Source organism: Theropithecus gelada, chromosome 9, assembly GCF_003255815.1.
Source record: "Theropithecus gelada isolate Dixy chromosome 9, Tgel_1.0, whole genome shotgun sequence".
Taxonomy (NCBI): Eukaryota; Metazoa; Chordata; class Mammalia; order Primates; family Cercopithecidae; genus Theropithecus; species Theropithecus gelada.
The window spans coordinates 116,216,480-116,232,197 of record NC_037677.1 but is presented as its reverse complement, the minus strand read 5'-3'; the positions used below and the strand labels follow the sequence as shown (position 1 = coordinate 116,232,197).

Sequence of the window (15,718 nt, the reverse complement as noted above, 5' to 3'; positions counted from 1 at the left end):
GGAGTTTGAAGCTGCCATGAGCTGTGATTGTGCTTTTCATGCCAGCCTAAGCGACAGAGCAAGACCCTGTCTCTTTAAAAGAAAGAGAGAGAAATGACTGGTCACCACCAGGTTACATACATACAGATTACTATACAATTGACCCTTAACATGGGTTTGAACTGAGCAGGTCCACTTGTACATGGATGTTTTTCAATAAAAGTTACACCGAGTGTGCTTGCCTCTCCTGTCTCCCCTTCCATCTCCTCCACCTCTTCTGCTGCTGCCACCCCTGAGACAGCAGAATCAACCCCTCCTCTTCCTTCCCCTCCTCAGCCTCCACATGAAGATAATGAGGACGAAGATGTTTATGATGATCACTTCCACTTATTGAGTAGTAAATGTACATCTCTTCCTTATGATTTTCTTAATAACATGCTCTTTTCTCTAGCTTACTTTATTGCAAGAATACAGTGTATAATACATATAACATACAACATATGTGTTAATTGACCGTTCATGTTATTGGCAAGGCTTTCGGTCAACAGTAGGCTATTGGTAGTTTTGGGAGATTCAAAAGTATGCAGGGGCCGGGCATGGTGGCTCACACCTGTAATCCCAGCACTTTGGGATGCCAAGCGGTGGATCACTTGAGATCAGGAGTTTGACACCAGCCTGGCCAACATGGTGAAACCCCAACTCTGCTAAAAATGAGCCGGGAGTGGTGGTGGATGCCTGTAATCCAGCTGCTTGGGAGGCTGAGGCAGGAGAATCGCTTGAACCCAGGAGGCGGAGGTTGCAGTGAGTCCAAGATCATTCCACTGCACTCCAGCCTGGGCGACAGAGCCACACTCCAATTCAAAAACAAACAAACAAACAAACAAAAAAGTTTACAGGGATTTTCTTTTCTTTTCTTTTTTCTTTTTTTTTTTTTTTTGAGACAGAGTCTTGCTCTGTCTGCCAGACTAGAGTGCAGTGGCGCAATCTCAGCTCAGTGTAACCTCCACCTCCCAGGTTCAAGTGATTCTCCTGCCTCAGCCTCTCGAGTAGCTGGGATTACAGGTGTGTACCGCCACACCCAGCTAATTTTTGTATTTTTAGTAGAGACAGGGTTTTGCCATGTTGACCAGTCTGGTCTGAAACTCCTGGTCTCCAGTGATCCACCTGCCTCAGCTTCCCAAAGTGCTGGGATTACAGGCACGAGCCACCTCCCCCAGCTATGCAGGGATTTTCAACTGCACGCAGTTGGTGCCCCAACCACCTCCTGTCGCCCCCCAGCCCTCACCCCTCATTCGAAAGTAGCTTGTTTGGGAAATTAGACTATCATCTCTCCTGATGTCTCAGAAAGTCAGATTACAACTTGGTTTTGGTTTGGTGGTGTAGAACTTTAGCATGAGTGACTCCTTTCTGATTTTTAGTCGGGTCTGTTGAGGCCTAATGCAGGAGCTTAGTCCAAAACAGTGACCTCTTGTAACTTTTATTTAACAAACGTCAATGAGCACCTCAATTCCCCTGGGAAAGACAGACTGTGTTCCAGAAAGAGAGAATGTTTGGGAGGTGACATTTTAGATTTTTAGGCACCCTGACTCATTCCCTTCCCCAGAAACACTTTGAACTAATATTGGGCCTAGTTTTCAGCTCGGAATCAGAGAATATCCTCGAACCCCAGTTGATACCTCTGCCCTTTCCTGCCCTCAGATTACTCCTGGAGGAAATGCCAGAGAGGACTGCCTATCATTTCCAACGGAATGATTCTCACTTGTAAAAGTACGCTTATCGGCTCTGGAGTCCAATAACTCCGGCGGTGATTAGGCCTCTGGGACTGATGCAGGTCACCAAACATGTTAGAGACTGGTGTGTAAACCTGAATATCAATGCACTGATTTCCCATGGGAAATATTACTGTTGAAGGAACTAGACCCCCAAATTTCCTAGTCAGTGCCTGTCTTATGCTTCCTTATATCTGCAGCCCTGAACCCAGAGCCCATATTCAATAAATGTTGATGTTTATCAAAGATTGAATCCAGAGTGAAATTTTATTTATATCTTCTTCCTTGCTCACTTTGCTTTCCACTGCAGTTTATTTTTTTTTTTTTTTTTTTTTTTTTTTTTTTTTTTGAGACGGAGTCTCGCTCTGTCGCCCAGGCTGGAGTGCAGTGGCGCGATCTCGGCTCACTGCAAGCTCCACCTCCCGGGTTCACGCCATTCTCCCGCCTCAGCCTCCAAGTAGCTGGGACTACAGGCGCCCGCCACCACGCCCGGCTAGTTTTTTTGTATTTTTAGTAGAGACGGGGTTTCACCATGTTAGCCAGGATAGTCTCGATCTCCTGACCTCGTGATCCACCCGCCTCGGCCTCCCAAAGTGCTGGGATTACAGGCTTGAGCCACCGCGCCCGGCCCACTGCAGTTTAAATAACCACAGTTTAAATAAACACAGAGGCCAGGTGTGGTGGTTCATGCCTGTAATCCCAGCACTTTGGGAGGCAGAGGTGGGCGGATCACTTGAGGTAAGGAGTTCAAGACCAGCCTGGCCAACATAGAGAAACTCCGTCTGTACTAAAAATACAAAAATTAGTTGGGTGTGGTGGCAGGTGCCTATAATCCCAGGTAGTCAGGAGGCTGGGGCAGGAAAATCGCTGGAACCTGGGGGGCGGAGTTTGCAGTGAGCCGAGATCATGCCATTGCACTCCAGCCTAGGCAACAGAGTGAGACTGTGTCTCAATAAGCAAACAAACACTGAAAGTGGTGTTGGCCATTTTTCCCCTGAAAGAAGCAGCAGGGAGGAAGCAGGTTATTCTGGGACTAACATAGCTGCTTCTGACAGTTGCTCTGGAGGCTAAAGCAGCTCCATCTTGGATGCTCATCTGCCATGTTCACTTCTGACGAACCCCAGTTCCAGGAATGCCTCTAAAATTTCCATTTTCACATACTTACCCTTAGGTCAAAATAATGTTGGTGTTACTGTAAACACATACTTACTATAAATGCTGCCTGTGGCAAATTCTCTATGGTATACAAGCCCTTGGACTTGAGGGTAACAGTGCAGGGATCCGCCATCTTGTCTTGCAGCCATCCAGGACATGGCTTGTGTTTGTAAGTCCCTATTAAGTGTTTCTTTCTGAGAAATTGGATTTGTCCACCACTTTCTTCAGCTTCTCAGCTTCCTCAGCCTTTGGAGGTAGGTGTGCGTAGACCTGCTCATCACAGAACAGTTATCCTATACTAGGGACTTCCACAGGGCTTGTCTAAAACAGAGACACAAGTCTTGGAGAGCTGGCTGGAAGAAGCTGCTTCGAGCCACGTTGAATACCGAGCATAGTGTCTGGTCCTTGGTGGCTTTTTGTCTTCTCCAGGCCCTCGGACACTCCCTCTTTAGATCTCCTGGAGTTCATTTGCCCAGATCAGAAGTTTAAGCATAACCCTAAATTTCTTTTGCCCCTCACTATGTAATTATCCTTTTTTTTTTTTTTTTTTTTTTTTTTTTTTTGAGACTTGTTCTGTCTCCCAGGCCGGAGTGCAGTGGCGTGATCTCAGCTCACTGCAACCTCTGCCTTCCTGGCTCAGGCGATTCTCCTGCCTCAGCCGAGTAGCTGGGATTACAGGCACCCGCCACCATGCCCAGCTAATTTTTGCATTTTTAGTAGAGACAGGGTTTCACCATGTTGGCCAGGCTGGTCTTGAACTCCTGACCTTGGGTGATCCGCCTGCCTTGGCCTCCCAAAGTGCTGAGATTCCAGGTGTGAGCCACCACGCCTGGCCCATTTAATTATCCTTAAATCTGTGGATTCCACCTCCTAGATATTCCTTGATTGTGAACTCCTATCTGTCTTTAGTGCCACCAACCCGTCCAGGTCACCTTTGCCTGTTCTCTGGACCGTGACACGGCCTCCTGGTGGATCCCCCAGCCTCTAATCTTTGTGGATGTGTGTGTGTGTGTGTGTGTGTGTGTGTGTGTGTGTAAGCAGTTGGTCATGTAAACCAGCCTCTAATCTTGTTCATCTCCAATTCATTGCCCACATGGTAGCCAGGGCGATCTTTGAAGCACAAAACAGGCCTTGCCCCTTCTCTGCCTAGAATTCTTTAATGTCTCTCTGTTGACTCCACACTCCTTGGCTTGGTGTACACAAGACCTTTCTCCCCTCAGCCTGGTGTGCACTCTGGCTGGCCTTGCTGCACCACATCATGCAGGCACTGACACAACTTGCCCTTGCCTCTGCCCACCCTGCTTCCTCCACCTGGAGAGCCCTTCTCTCCAACACCCAGTGGCCTCCCACTCTCTTTGCCTGGCTGACCCCCCTTCATCATCAGGTACTATCTTTGGCATCACTCTTCTTCATCTTCCTGATCTGAGTCATGTGTCCCTTCTATTATGGCAAAAACTGTGATTACTTTTGCACCAACCCAATAGGTGCTCTGTAGAAAGTAAAAAGTTTCCTCTTCAAAGCTTCCCTTCTTGTTAAAGGATAAATCATAAATGTTAAAAATAATAGTTTATTTTAAAGACTAACTTCCTTCAAGCCTCCTTGCTTTGTGCTAATAACTCTTTGTTAAGCCTTGTCGTATGTAGCTATTAGATATAAAAGAATAAGTACAGTCGTCCAGGCGCGGTGGCTCACGCCTGTAATCCCAGCACTTTGGGAAGCCAAGGCAGGTGGATCACAAGGTCAGGAGATCAAGACCATCCTGGCTAACACGGTGAAAACCCGTCTGTACTGAAAATACAAAAACAAAATTAGCTGGGTGTGGTGGTAGGCGCCTGTAGTCCCAGCTACTCTGGAGGCTGAGGCAGGAGAATGGCATGAACCCGGGAGGCGGAGCTTGCAGTGAGCCAAGATCACGCCACTGCACTCCAGCCTGAGAGACAGAGCAAGACTCTGTCTCAGAAAAAAAAAGAGTAAGTACAGTCTATGTCCTTGTACTTTAACCAAGATGTTTGTGCTGGATGTACTCAAAGGCACGTTCCAGCTTGCAGCCTATGCCCCTTCCTTATTTAAAAATACTGTTACTTTTCTAAGTCCTTTCGCAAGCAACTTCATCATTTCCTTTGTTCTCTATTGCTTTCACCTATTTAAGAAAGTTTTAAATTATTAGCCAGTCGGATTTAATTTAGACTGTGAGGTCCCACTCCAGCCAATAGAGACAGGACACAGTAGCAGAGACAAACTGCATAAAGGATAAAAATTACTTCCCTCCTTTGTTCAAGTGTGCTCTTGCCATTGTTCCATTTGCAAGGAGCACCCTTTCCGCAAAAAGTAAAATTGCCTTGCTAAAAAAAACTTTTTGTCTAAATGCCAGTTTTTCCTTGCCATACCAGGGAACAAGCATTCTGTTTCTAAATAAACATTTTACTTATAACATGCTCCCTTATACATCCCGTGCCACCCTGTCAATTGCACTGCATTGCAATTGCTTGTCTGATGGTCTAATTTGTCCATGGATTGAGTTTCGTGAGGGCAGGAGCAGACTTGTCAATCACCACTGGGTCCCCAACCTCTAGCATGGTGCCTGACAGACAGTAGTTACTAAAGCAACAATAATTGTAATGGCTACCATTTATTGAACATTTACTGCATGCCAGGTACTGTGTGAAAGGCTTTGTTTGGATTACTGCATTTAATTTTTATGGGAGAGGCTGTGATGTGTGCTGCCCAGATCCACTTTCAGGGATGAAGGACTTATTCCACCTACTGTTGGGGATGCTGTAGGAAGCCCAGTCTCAGCTTTATGGGGACTGATGCAGCTGAAGAAAACTGCCTCGCCCAAGATCACACAACCCTCCAGGGACAACCTGCATCCAGTGACTGATCTACTGAGGAGGGCCTTAGAGGCTCAGTCCCTTTGGTCCAACTCAGGATAGGGCTAACGGGCTACCCCGGCTCCAGAGCGCCCTCTGGGGTTGACTGCTGCTTTCTTTGGGACTGCATCACAGCTCAGCTTCTCCCTCTGTGCAGTCCTGCTTCCTGTGTTGCTCCTAGGAGAATTCCGTAATAAAGTCCAGCTTGCTGCCTCTCATAGTCAGCTTCCTGAGGAACCAAGCCTGGAACAATCCTCTTAGCAGCCTTCTAGATAGGCGTTATTATGATTCTCCTTTTACAGATGAAGCAACTAAGGTTTGGAGACATTAACACAAGACTCTTGATTTGTGGAGGCGGGATTTGAATTGCGGCAGTTGACGCTGGATCCCACGCTATTAACCAGGCACTCAAACATGATAAGTGAATCAATGGCTTAATCCCACTTGTCACCAAGGGAAAAAATGTAAAAAGCTAGAATTGAGAAACAACGCTTTGTGCAAATGACTTTTTCTCAATGCTGAGGAAACAGGAGCCGCAGCTGACTGCTGTGGAAGATTGTAAATCAGCCCTATCAATGCTGTGCCCAGGCCTGGCTGACTCATAGCACAGGTCACAGACAGAGGACTCGAGCCCAGCTATAATGGTGAGTTTTAAATGAAAACGTCAACCACAAGATTTCAGCGTCTGGATGATTTAATCCATTTCTAATGGAACACAAGAGCCAGCCTAGGAGAACAGCCAGTTCTCCCTGATCTGTGCAAAATGCTGGTCATCCCAGGTCATTTTCGTTTGCCTTTGGGATGCTGTGAGAGATCAGCACGTGCAGTCATGCACACCTTCACTAGCCATGACCTCTCAGGGAGGCCCTTCCACTAGGGGCAGCCTAAATAAAAGGAGGCCAGGGCCATCTGGATGGAAGCCATGGCCTCTCTCTAATGTCCTGATGGTCAAGTGCATTGGGAGAGAAGGGCTACAGGCAGTAGATATTAGCACCGAGGGGGATACAAGACATCCGGCTTGGTTATACTGTGCAGACTTCTATGATAAGCTCTATAAATAGGCCCTGCTGGAGGTGGAGGGGGAAATCAATATGGCTTCACTGCAGAGTTTAGATTGCAGCACTAACTTTGCATCTGTTATTAAAAGTTAAAGTCTGTGCCTGCTTGGGCCCAGTCACCCTGTGCTCTCTGACCCTGTGTGGCAGGTATATCCTGGAACAAGCATCTAGGCCTTTAATCATAAACCATCCTGTTTAGCTATTTAACTCTCTACGTTCTTCCCTGAAAGAATGGCAGGAACCGTGGTACTGGGGACTCTAGCATCAAAAGCTAATTATTTTTTACTTTTTAGTTTTTGAGGTGGAGTCTCACTCTGTTGCCCAGGCTGGAGTGCAGTGGTGGGATCTCAGCTCACTGCAACCTCTGCCTCCTGAGTAGCTGGGATTATGGGTGTGTGGCACCACACTGGCTAATTTTTGTATTTTTAGTAGGGATGGGGTTTCACCATGTTTGCCAGGCTAGTCTCGAACTGCTGACCTCAAGTGATCCACCTGCCTTGGCCTCCCAAAGTGTTGGAATTACGGGCGAGAGTAATGGCACTCAGGTTTTGTTTTTTTTTTTTAAATATCAGGTGCTGTCCTGATCTCATTTATCTACCCAGCAACTCTAGGAAGCACAGGCTTTTATTAAACCCATTGCGTGGTTGAGGAAACAGGCTTGGAGATGTTGAATAACTTGCCTGAACTCACATAGCTAACCAGCAGGTAAAACAAGGATTTGAAGCCAGGTCTGGCTGATTCTGCAACCTGTATTTAACCACAAGGCAAAACAGCCCTCCACCTCTTGCTGCCTCTCTTTTTCAGGTGAGTCCTAGCTGAACAGCTGAATTGCATTGAATAGTATCACCGCAAGTTCACCCACAACCTCGGAATGTGACCTTACTTTGCAGATGTGATCAAATTAAGATGAGGTCATACTAGATTAGAGTGGGCCTTAATCTAATGACTGGTGTCCTCATAACAAGAGGTCACCAGTTCATAACTGTAATCCCAGGACTTTGGGAGGCCAAGGCAGACAGATCCCTGGAGTCCAGGAGTTTGAGAGCAGCCTGGGCAACATGTCGAAATCCTGTCTCTACAAAATAAGCAAACATTAGCTGGGCGTGGTGGTGCAAGCCCGTAGTCCCAGCTACTTGGGAGGCTGAGGTGGGAGGATAGCTTGAGTCCGGGAGGCAGAGGTTGCAGTGGGCCAGTATCATGCCACTGCCCTCCAGCTTGGGAGACACAGCGAGACCTATGCCTCAAAAACAAAATAAAAAGAGGGGCCGGGCACGATGGCTTATGCCTGTAATCCCAGCACTTTGGGAGGCCAAGGTGGGTGGATCATTTGAGGTCAGGAGTTCCAGACCAGCCTGACCAGCATGGTGAAACCCGATCTCTACTAAAAATACAAAAAAAAATTAGCCAGGTGTGGTGGCGCATGCCTGTAATCCCAGCTACTGGGGAGGCTGAGGCAGGAGAATCGCTTGAACCCTGGAGGTGCAGGTTGCAGTGAGCCTTGATCACGCCACTACACTTCAGCCTGGGCAACAGAGGAAGACTCTGTCTCAAAAATCAATAAATAAATAATAAGTAAATAAAAATAAAAAGAGGGAAATGTTGATACAGAGACACAGACATACAGGAAGAGGACCATGTGACAATGAAGGCAGAGATCGGAGCAATGCACCTGTAAGCCAAGGAGCACCAAGGATTGTCCGCAACCTCCAGAAGCTGAAAGAGGCAGGTAGGATTCTCGTCTAGAGTCTTCCAGAGACAACATGGCCCTGCTGCCTCCTTCATTCCTGACTTCTTTAAGGTCAGGTTTCAATTCTATCACCCTGACTAAACATAAATGAATGGATAGCTTGTCAAGCAAGAAAACCAATAAATAATGATACGAATGTAGGAGGGAAGTGAAAAATGTCTGGTTAACCATTTGTTTATTCACTCCACCAAGCATTTGATGCCAGTCTCTGGGATTACAATGATGGATGAAACAGGCTCAGCCTCTCTGCTCAGGAGTTAACGATTTTGTGGATTCAAGAACCCTGTGTACAGTTAAATTACATTACAACGTGGTAAATGCTGTTGCAGAGATACAGATAAAATGATGCGGGAGCCGAAAGGGCAGAGCAACTAACTCAGCCTAGTGAATCTGGGACGGCTTCAGGGAGACATTTGTGTTGAAAGAATTTTAAATCAATAATCAGTAATATACACACGATACAGAACTCCAGGTGCCAAAGGAGACTGCATTAGTTCACTAGGTCTGCTGGGACAAAGTACCACGAAATGAGTGGCTTAGAACAACAGACATGCATTGTCTCAGGTCTGGACTCTAGAAGTCCAAGCCAAGGTGTCAGCAAGGTTGGTGCCTTCTAAGGGCTGCAAGGGAAAACGCTGTTCCATGCCTCTCACCTAGCTTCTAGTAGTTTGCTGGGCATCATCCCAATCTGCTTTCATTTTCACATGGCATTCTCCCTGTACGCCTGCCTGGGTCCAAATTCCTCTTTTTTTTTTTTTTTTTTTTTTTTTGAGACAGAGTCTCACTCTGTCACCCAGGCTGGAGTGCAGTGGCGCGATCTCAGCTCACTGCAACCTCCGCCTCCCGCATTCAAGCAATTCTTGTGCCTCAGCCTCCCCAGTAGCTGGGATTACAGGCACCTGCCACCATGCCCGGCTAATTTTTGTATTTTTAGTAGAGACAGAATTTTGCCATATTGACCAGGCTGGTCTCAAACCCCTGACCTCAGGTGATCCACCCGCCTTGGCCTCCAGAAGTGTTGGAATTACAGGCATGAGCCACCATACCCGCTGCCTCTTTTTCTTTCTTATATAGAGATGGGGTCTCACTGTGTTACCCAAGTTGGTCTTGAACTCCTAGGCTCAACTGATTATCCTGTCTCAGCCTCCCAAAGTGCTAAGATTACAGGCATGAGCCACCGCACCTAACCTCAAATTCTCCCTTTTCAACAAGGACATTAGGGGCCCACCCTACTCCAGCATGACCTCATCTTAACTAATTACATCTGCAATGACACTATTTCCAAATACACTCACATTTTGAGGTCCTGAGGTAGGACTTCAACATATAACTTGGCGGGGGTGGGTGGCAGGGGTGGGGGAGGTTCACAGTTTACCCCGTAATGGGTACTCGGTGAAAAATAAACCTCCCGGCCAGACTTGGTGGCTCACACCTGTAATCCCTGCACTTTGCGAGGCTGAGGTGGGCTGATCACCTGAGGTCAGGAGTTCAAGACCAGCCTGCCCAACATGGTGAAACCTCATCTCTACTAAAAATACAAAAAAAAAAAAAAAAAAAAAAATTAGCCTGGCTTGGTGGCAGGCACCTGTAATCCCAGCTCCTTGGGAGGCTGAGGCAGGAGAATCACTTGAACCCAGGAGGCTGAGGCAGGAGAATCACTTGAACCCAGGAGGCTGAGGCAGAAGAATCACTTGAACCCAGGATCTTGCAGTGAGCCAAGATCATGCTACTGCACTCCAGCTTGGGTGACAGAGCAAGACTCTGTCTCCAAAAAAAAAAAAAAGAAAAGAAAAGAAAAGATAAAAGAAAGAGAAAGAAAAAGAAAAAGAAACTTCCTTTCCTCTACAGCTTCCCAGTTCCCTGCTCTAGAGGCAACGCCTCCAGCTTACTGAGTGTATTTCCAGGGGTCTCCCATTCATTTACCAACATATATGTGCACATTCTTCCTACTTGTAAAATGACAGCCATGTACATTGGCATTTGCCTTCCTCTTTTTGCTTAACAATGTTCCTGTGAAATTTTCCAAATCACTCCACACAGAGCCTCTTTACTCCTTTAAGTGACTGTACAGTACTTTCTAATTTATTGAACTGGTCTCCCATTAATAGATACTTAGTTTCCAATCTTCTGTTATTACAAACAATGCTGCAGAGTGTGTGTGTGTGTATATATATACGTGTGTGTGTGTATATATATATACGTGTGTGTGTATATATATGTGTGTATATATATACGTGTGTGTATATATACACGTGTGTATATATATACGTGTGTGTATATGTGTGTGTGTGTGTGTGTGTGTATAGAGAGAGAGAGAGGCAGACAGGGTCTCACTCTGTCACCCAGGCTGGAGTGCAGTGGCATGATCTCGGCTTACTGCAACCTCCACCTCCTGGGTTCAAGTGATTCTCGTGCCTCAGCCTCCCAAGTAGCTGGGATTACAGCATACACCACCATGCCTGGCTCATTTTTTTTTTGTATTTTTAGTAGAGATGGGTTTCGCCATTGGCCAGGCTGGTCTCAAGCTCCTGACCTCAAATGATCCACCTGCCTCAGCCTCCCAAAGTGCTGGGACTACAGGCATGAGCCACCACGCCTGGCCTGCAATGTATTTTCTTGTGCACAGGTCATTTTGCATGAAAATACGAGTAGATCTATCAATACCTGGAAGTGGAAGTGCTCCGTCATCAGGCCAATGCATTTTAAAATTTAAGTTATTTTGCCAAATTTGTCTCCAAGGAGGTCAGAGGAGGTCAGCCTCGTACCAGCAGTGTTCGGAGTGCACGTTCCCCATGATTTTTTTTTTTTTGCCACAGAACAATAGACACCTTTATTCCATGGGCAAAGACAGAAAGGATGAGGATTTATTTGCCTTTCGGGGCCTTGATTTTCCTGAGACAGAGCTCCAACTCCTTGCCCTCTGGCACATAGCCATGGGCTCGGCCACACTGTCCCGGCCTTCATGTGATGCATGCAAGAAGCTTGCCCTGCTGGAACTTCTCCTGGAGTCTCCTCCAGGAGACTGCTGATTTTGGCATTCTTTTCCCTTTCATCGTATTTCTTCTGAATTTTTTTAGATCGTTTTTTGTTTAAAGTCTTTTCTTCCTCAGGAGTCAGCTTGGCTCCCTTCTTGCAGCCCAGGGGCAGCGCACAGTGGGACTCATATCACTGGCAGTATGGTGTGCTGTCGGTGAGCATGAAGCCGTTCTTCACCAGGGTCTTGGCACAGGCCAGCTTGTTATTGGATGCATTGTAGACAACATCAATGATCCTTGTTTTGCGACTACAACACTCTGAACCCCAGGAGAAATTCCCCATGTCCAGCCTCAGGGCACCACATTTCTTGTTACCTCCCCGCGCACGGACTGTGTGGATGCGGTGGGGGCCAATCTTGGTGTTGGCAGCCAGACACCCCAACTCATATTTATGCTTCTTGTGGTAGGGCTTTCTCTTGTCCCCAGTCTTGTGGCACTTGTGCCAGTTGTCCCGAGAGATGCCCATTGCTCAGTGCTGGCTGGAAAGAAGCTCCACGATCTTGCCAGACTGTGTTAGCTAATGTTCTGATCTTTGCCAATCTGATATATCCCCCTTATGCTTTTAATTTGAATTTCTATTATGTTGAGTGTAATTGAGCATCTTTTCTTTTTTTTTTTCTTTTTTTTTTGAGACAGAGTTTTACTCTTGTTGCCCAGGCTGGAGTGCAGGGGTGCGATCTTGGCTCACTGCAACCTCTGCCTTCCGGTTTCAAGCGATTCTCCTGCCTCAGCCTCCCATGTAGCCTGGGATTACAGGCACCCACCACCACTCCCAGCTCATTTTTGTATTTTTACCAGAAACGGGATTTTGCCATGTTGATCAGGCTGGTCTCAAACTCCTGACCTCATGATCCGCCTGCCTCGGCCTCCCAGAGCGCTGGGATTATAGGTGTGAGCCACCACGCCCGGCCCTCTTCAGGGATTTCTTGAACACCTCCTGACAATAATCCTTCAGCTAGGCTCCATGGAAGGTTTCAAAGACATGGAAGAGCTGATCCATGCCTTCTAAAATGGTAGACTCTAGTTGGGGCGTTAAGGCTTCTGCGATAGTTAATTTTATGTGTCCAATTGGCCACAGTACCTAGATATTTGGTCAAACATTACACTGGATGTTTCTGTGAGGACATTTTCTGGATGGCATTTATTGACTCTTTTTTTTTTTTTTTTTTTTTTTTGAGACAGGGTCTTGCTCTGTCATCCAGACTGGAGTGCAATGGTGTGATCTTGGCTCACTGCAACCTCTGCCTGCTGGGTTCAATCAATCCTCCCACCTCAGCCTCCCAAGTAGCTGAGACTACAAGCATGCGCCACCATGTCTGGCTGATTTTTGTGTTATTATTATTTTTTTTTTTTGTAGTGATGGAGTTTCACCATGTTGGCCCAGGCTGGTCTCAGACTCTGAGTTCAAGCCATCCACCTGCCTTGAACCTCTCAAAATGCTGGAATTGCAGACATGAGCCACCGTGCCCAGCCCAAGATTGACATTTAAATCCATGGACTTTGATTCCAATGAAGGATTTATGAAGGGGGAAAAAAATCTGTGGACTTTAAGTAAAGCAGATTGACCTCCATAATATGGGTGGGCCTCATCCCATCAGTTGAAGGTCTTTAACAGAACAAAGACGAACCTCCCCTGGTAAGAAGTTCTGCCAGCAGACTGCCCCTGCCCCTTCCCTAAATCACTAGTTTGCCCACCAACCCTGCAGACTTTGGATTTGCACCTCCATAATCTCGTGAATCAAGTCCTTACAATAGATTTCTCTATTTACACATCCTCTTGGTTCTTTTTCTCTGGGAAACCCAGGCTAATATAACTCCTAATGAATTGCATGATCTTCGTGGTGATACCTGACATTACCCAAAGGAAGCCTCCAATCAGAGAGACCTTGAACAGGAACTGGAGATTTCAGCAAGATTCCAAAGCAAAGTCGAGTTTGACTAGACGGAGGAAGAAGGAAGTGCCTTCTGGGTAGGGAAACACATTTGTAAGAGCAAACATATGGAGCTAGGCCCAAGCAGGAGACCAATCTTGGGGTCACAGGTGCTCTGTTACCTTCCCCATAGCAGCTGCCACAGTTGCACCTGGACACTTGTTAGTGGCAGTATATGTTCAATGTCTATCTCTCTCCTTAGGCCATAAGCTGGTATTTGGGGCACATATACATTCCTCGTGCCTACCTAGTTCCATTCTTAATACAAGTTGGTGTTGATTAAATATTATGAAATGAATGAATTCACTTTGCCTTCCTGCTGAATTATAGTCAATGGCAGAATTAATTCCCTACCCTTTTCCAAAAGGTGTCACAAAATTGGCAATGATGGTTATGAGAATTGCTTTTTCCTAATGGGGAGTCAATTTTATTATTTTCCATTTCAAAATACATCCTTGTAAACAATTCAGATAATGCATAAAAATACAAAAAAGAATATCTGTAATCTCATTGCCCAGAGATGAGTTGAGAAATGAAATAACATTAAATTGCCACTGACTGTAAAATGTGGTGTATTGTTATTGCCACATTATCAGATCTGTCCTTGCTCCTGAACTGAGACCCTCATATTTATTGAGTGTGCTTGCTGTGCGTTAGCCAGTGTGTAGGATCTGAAATACAAAGGTAAATAAGGCAAGCATAGGGTATTCCTGGCTTCTGGAAGTGTCTAGTTAGTTATCTAGGCCAGGTAGGCATGGTGGCTCGTGCCTGTAATCCCAGTGCTCTGGAAGGCTGAGGCAGGAGAATTGCTTGAATCCAGGAGTTCAAGACCATCCTGGGCAATATAGTGAGACCTCATCTCTATAAAAAATCTTTTAGGCCAGGCACAGTGGCTCATGCCTGTAATCCCAGCACTTTGGGAGGCCAAGGTAGGTGGATGACCTGAGGTCAGGAGTTCGAGACCTGTCTGACCAATATGGTGAAACCCCATCTCTACTAAGAAATACAAAAATTAGCCAGGCATGGTGGCGGGCGCCTATAATCCCAGCTACTTGGGAGGCTGAAGCAGGAGAATCGCTTGAACCCAGGAGATGGAGGTTGCAGTGAGCCGAGATCATGCCATTGTACTCCAGCCTGGGCAACAGAGCAAGACTCCGTCTTGAAAAAAAAAAAAAGGGGGGCCAGGCACGGTGGCTCACACCTGTAATCCCAGCACTTTGGGAGGTCAAGGCAGGTGGATCACAAGGTCAGGAGATCAAGGCCATCCTGGCTAACATGGTGAAACCCTGTCTCTACTAAAAATACAAAAAATTAGCCAGGCATGGTGGCATGTGTCTGTAGTCCCAGCTACTTGGGAGGCTGTCTCAAAAAAAAAAAAAAAAAAACTTAAAAAAAATTAGCTGAGTGTGATGGTGCACAGCAGTAGCCCCAGCTACTCAGGAGCTGAGGTGGGAGGATGGCTTGAGCCCGAGAAGTGGAGGCTGCAGTCAGCCAAGATTGCACCACTGCACTCCAGCCTGGGTGACAGAGCAAGGCCCTGTCTCAAAAAAAGAGAAAATTTCCTGGAATCAAAGCTTTTTACGGACTCTGGTGTTTCTGTGTCATCTCTTGGCTGCTGGACACAGGCTCTTTTTGCTGTGCTTGAAAACACGTTTTTCTTTTCCCAAGCTGTGGTGAACAAACCCCTCAGAATATTTCCCCAAAGCCATTTCCATTTGATAGAAAATGTGTTGTTAGAGTTTTGAAGGATTCTTTTCATTACTTCCCCTGGGTCCCTCTGGAAACCTGGCCTCAGTTTAATGATTTTCTTGGTTGTTGTTGTGTCTAAAGATCACATTCTCCTACCAGGGAGCAGCTGTTTACCCTGACAGACCAAACTGGTTTAACTTTATTACTTTTCACTAATAAAAAGAAACATTGTTCTTAGTAAGTAGAAAGAATATTTAACACCATTTTCCTTATTTATGTTTGGTTTGTTTGTTTGTTTCTTTGTTTGTTTGTTTTCTAGAGACAGGGTCTCAATCTGTTGCCCATCCTGGAGTGCAGTGGTGGAATCATAACTCACTATACCTTGACCTCCTGTGCTCAAATAATCCTCCTGCCTCAGCCTCGAGTAGCTTGGACTGCAGGCGTGCACCACCACATCCAGTTGATTTTCTTATTTTTCATAGAGA

General features: G+C 46.3%; 1 pseudogene; it reads right to left on the bottom strand.

Moving 5' to 3' along the window:
• Nucleotides 1-11,442: 11,442 nt before the first annotated feature.
• Nucleotides 11,443-12,079, bottom strand: LOC112632063 (annotated as a pseudogene).
• Nucleotides 12,080-15,718: the final 3,639 nt, after the last annotated feature.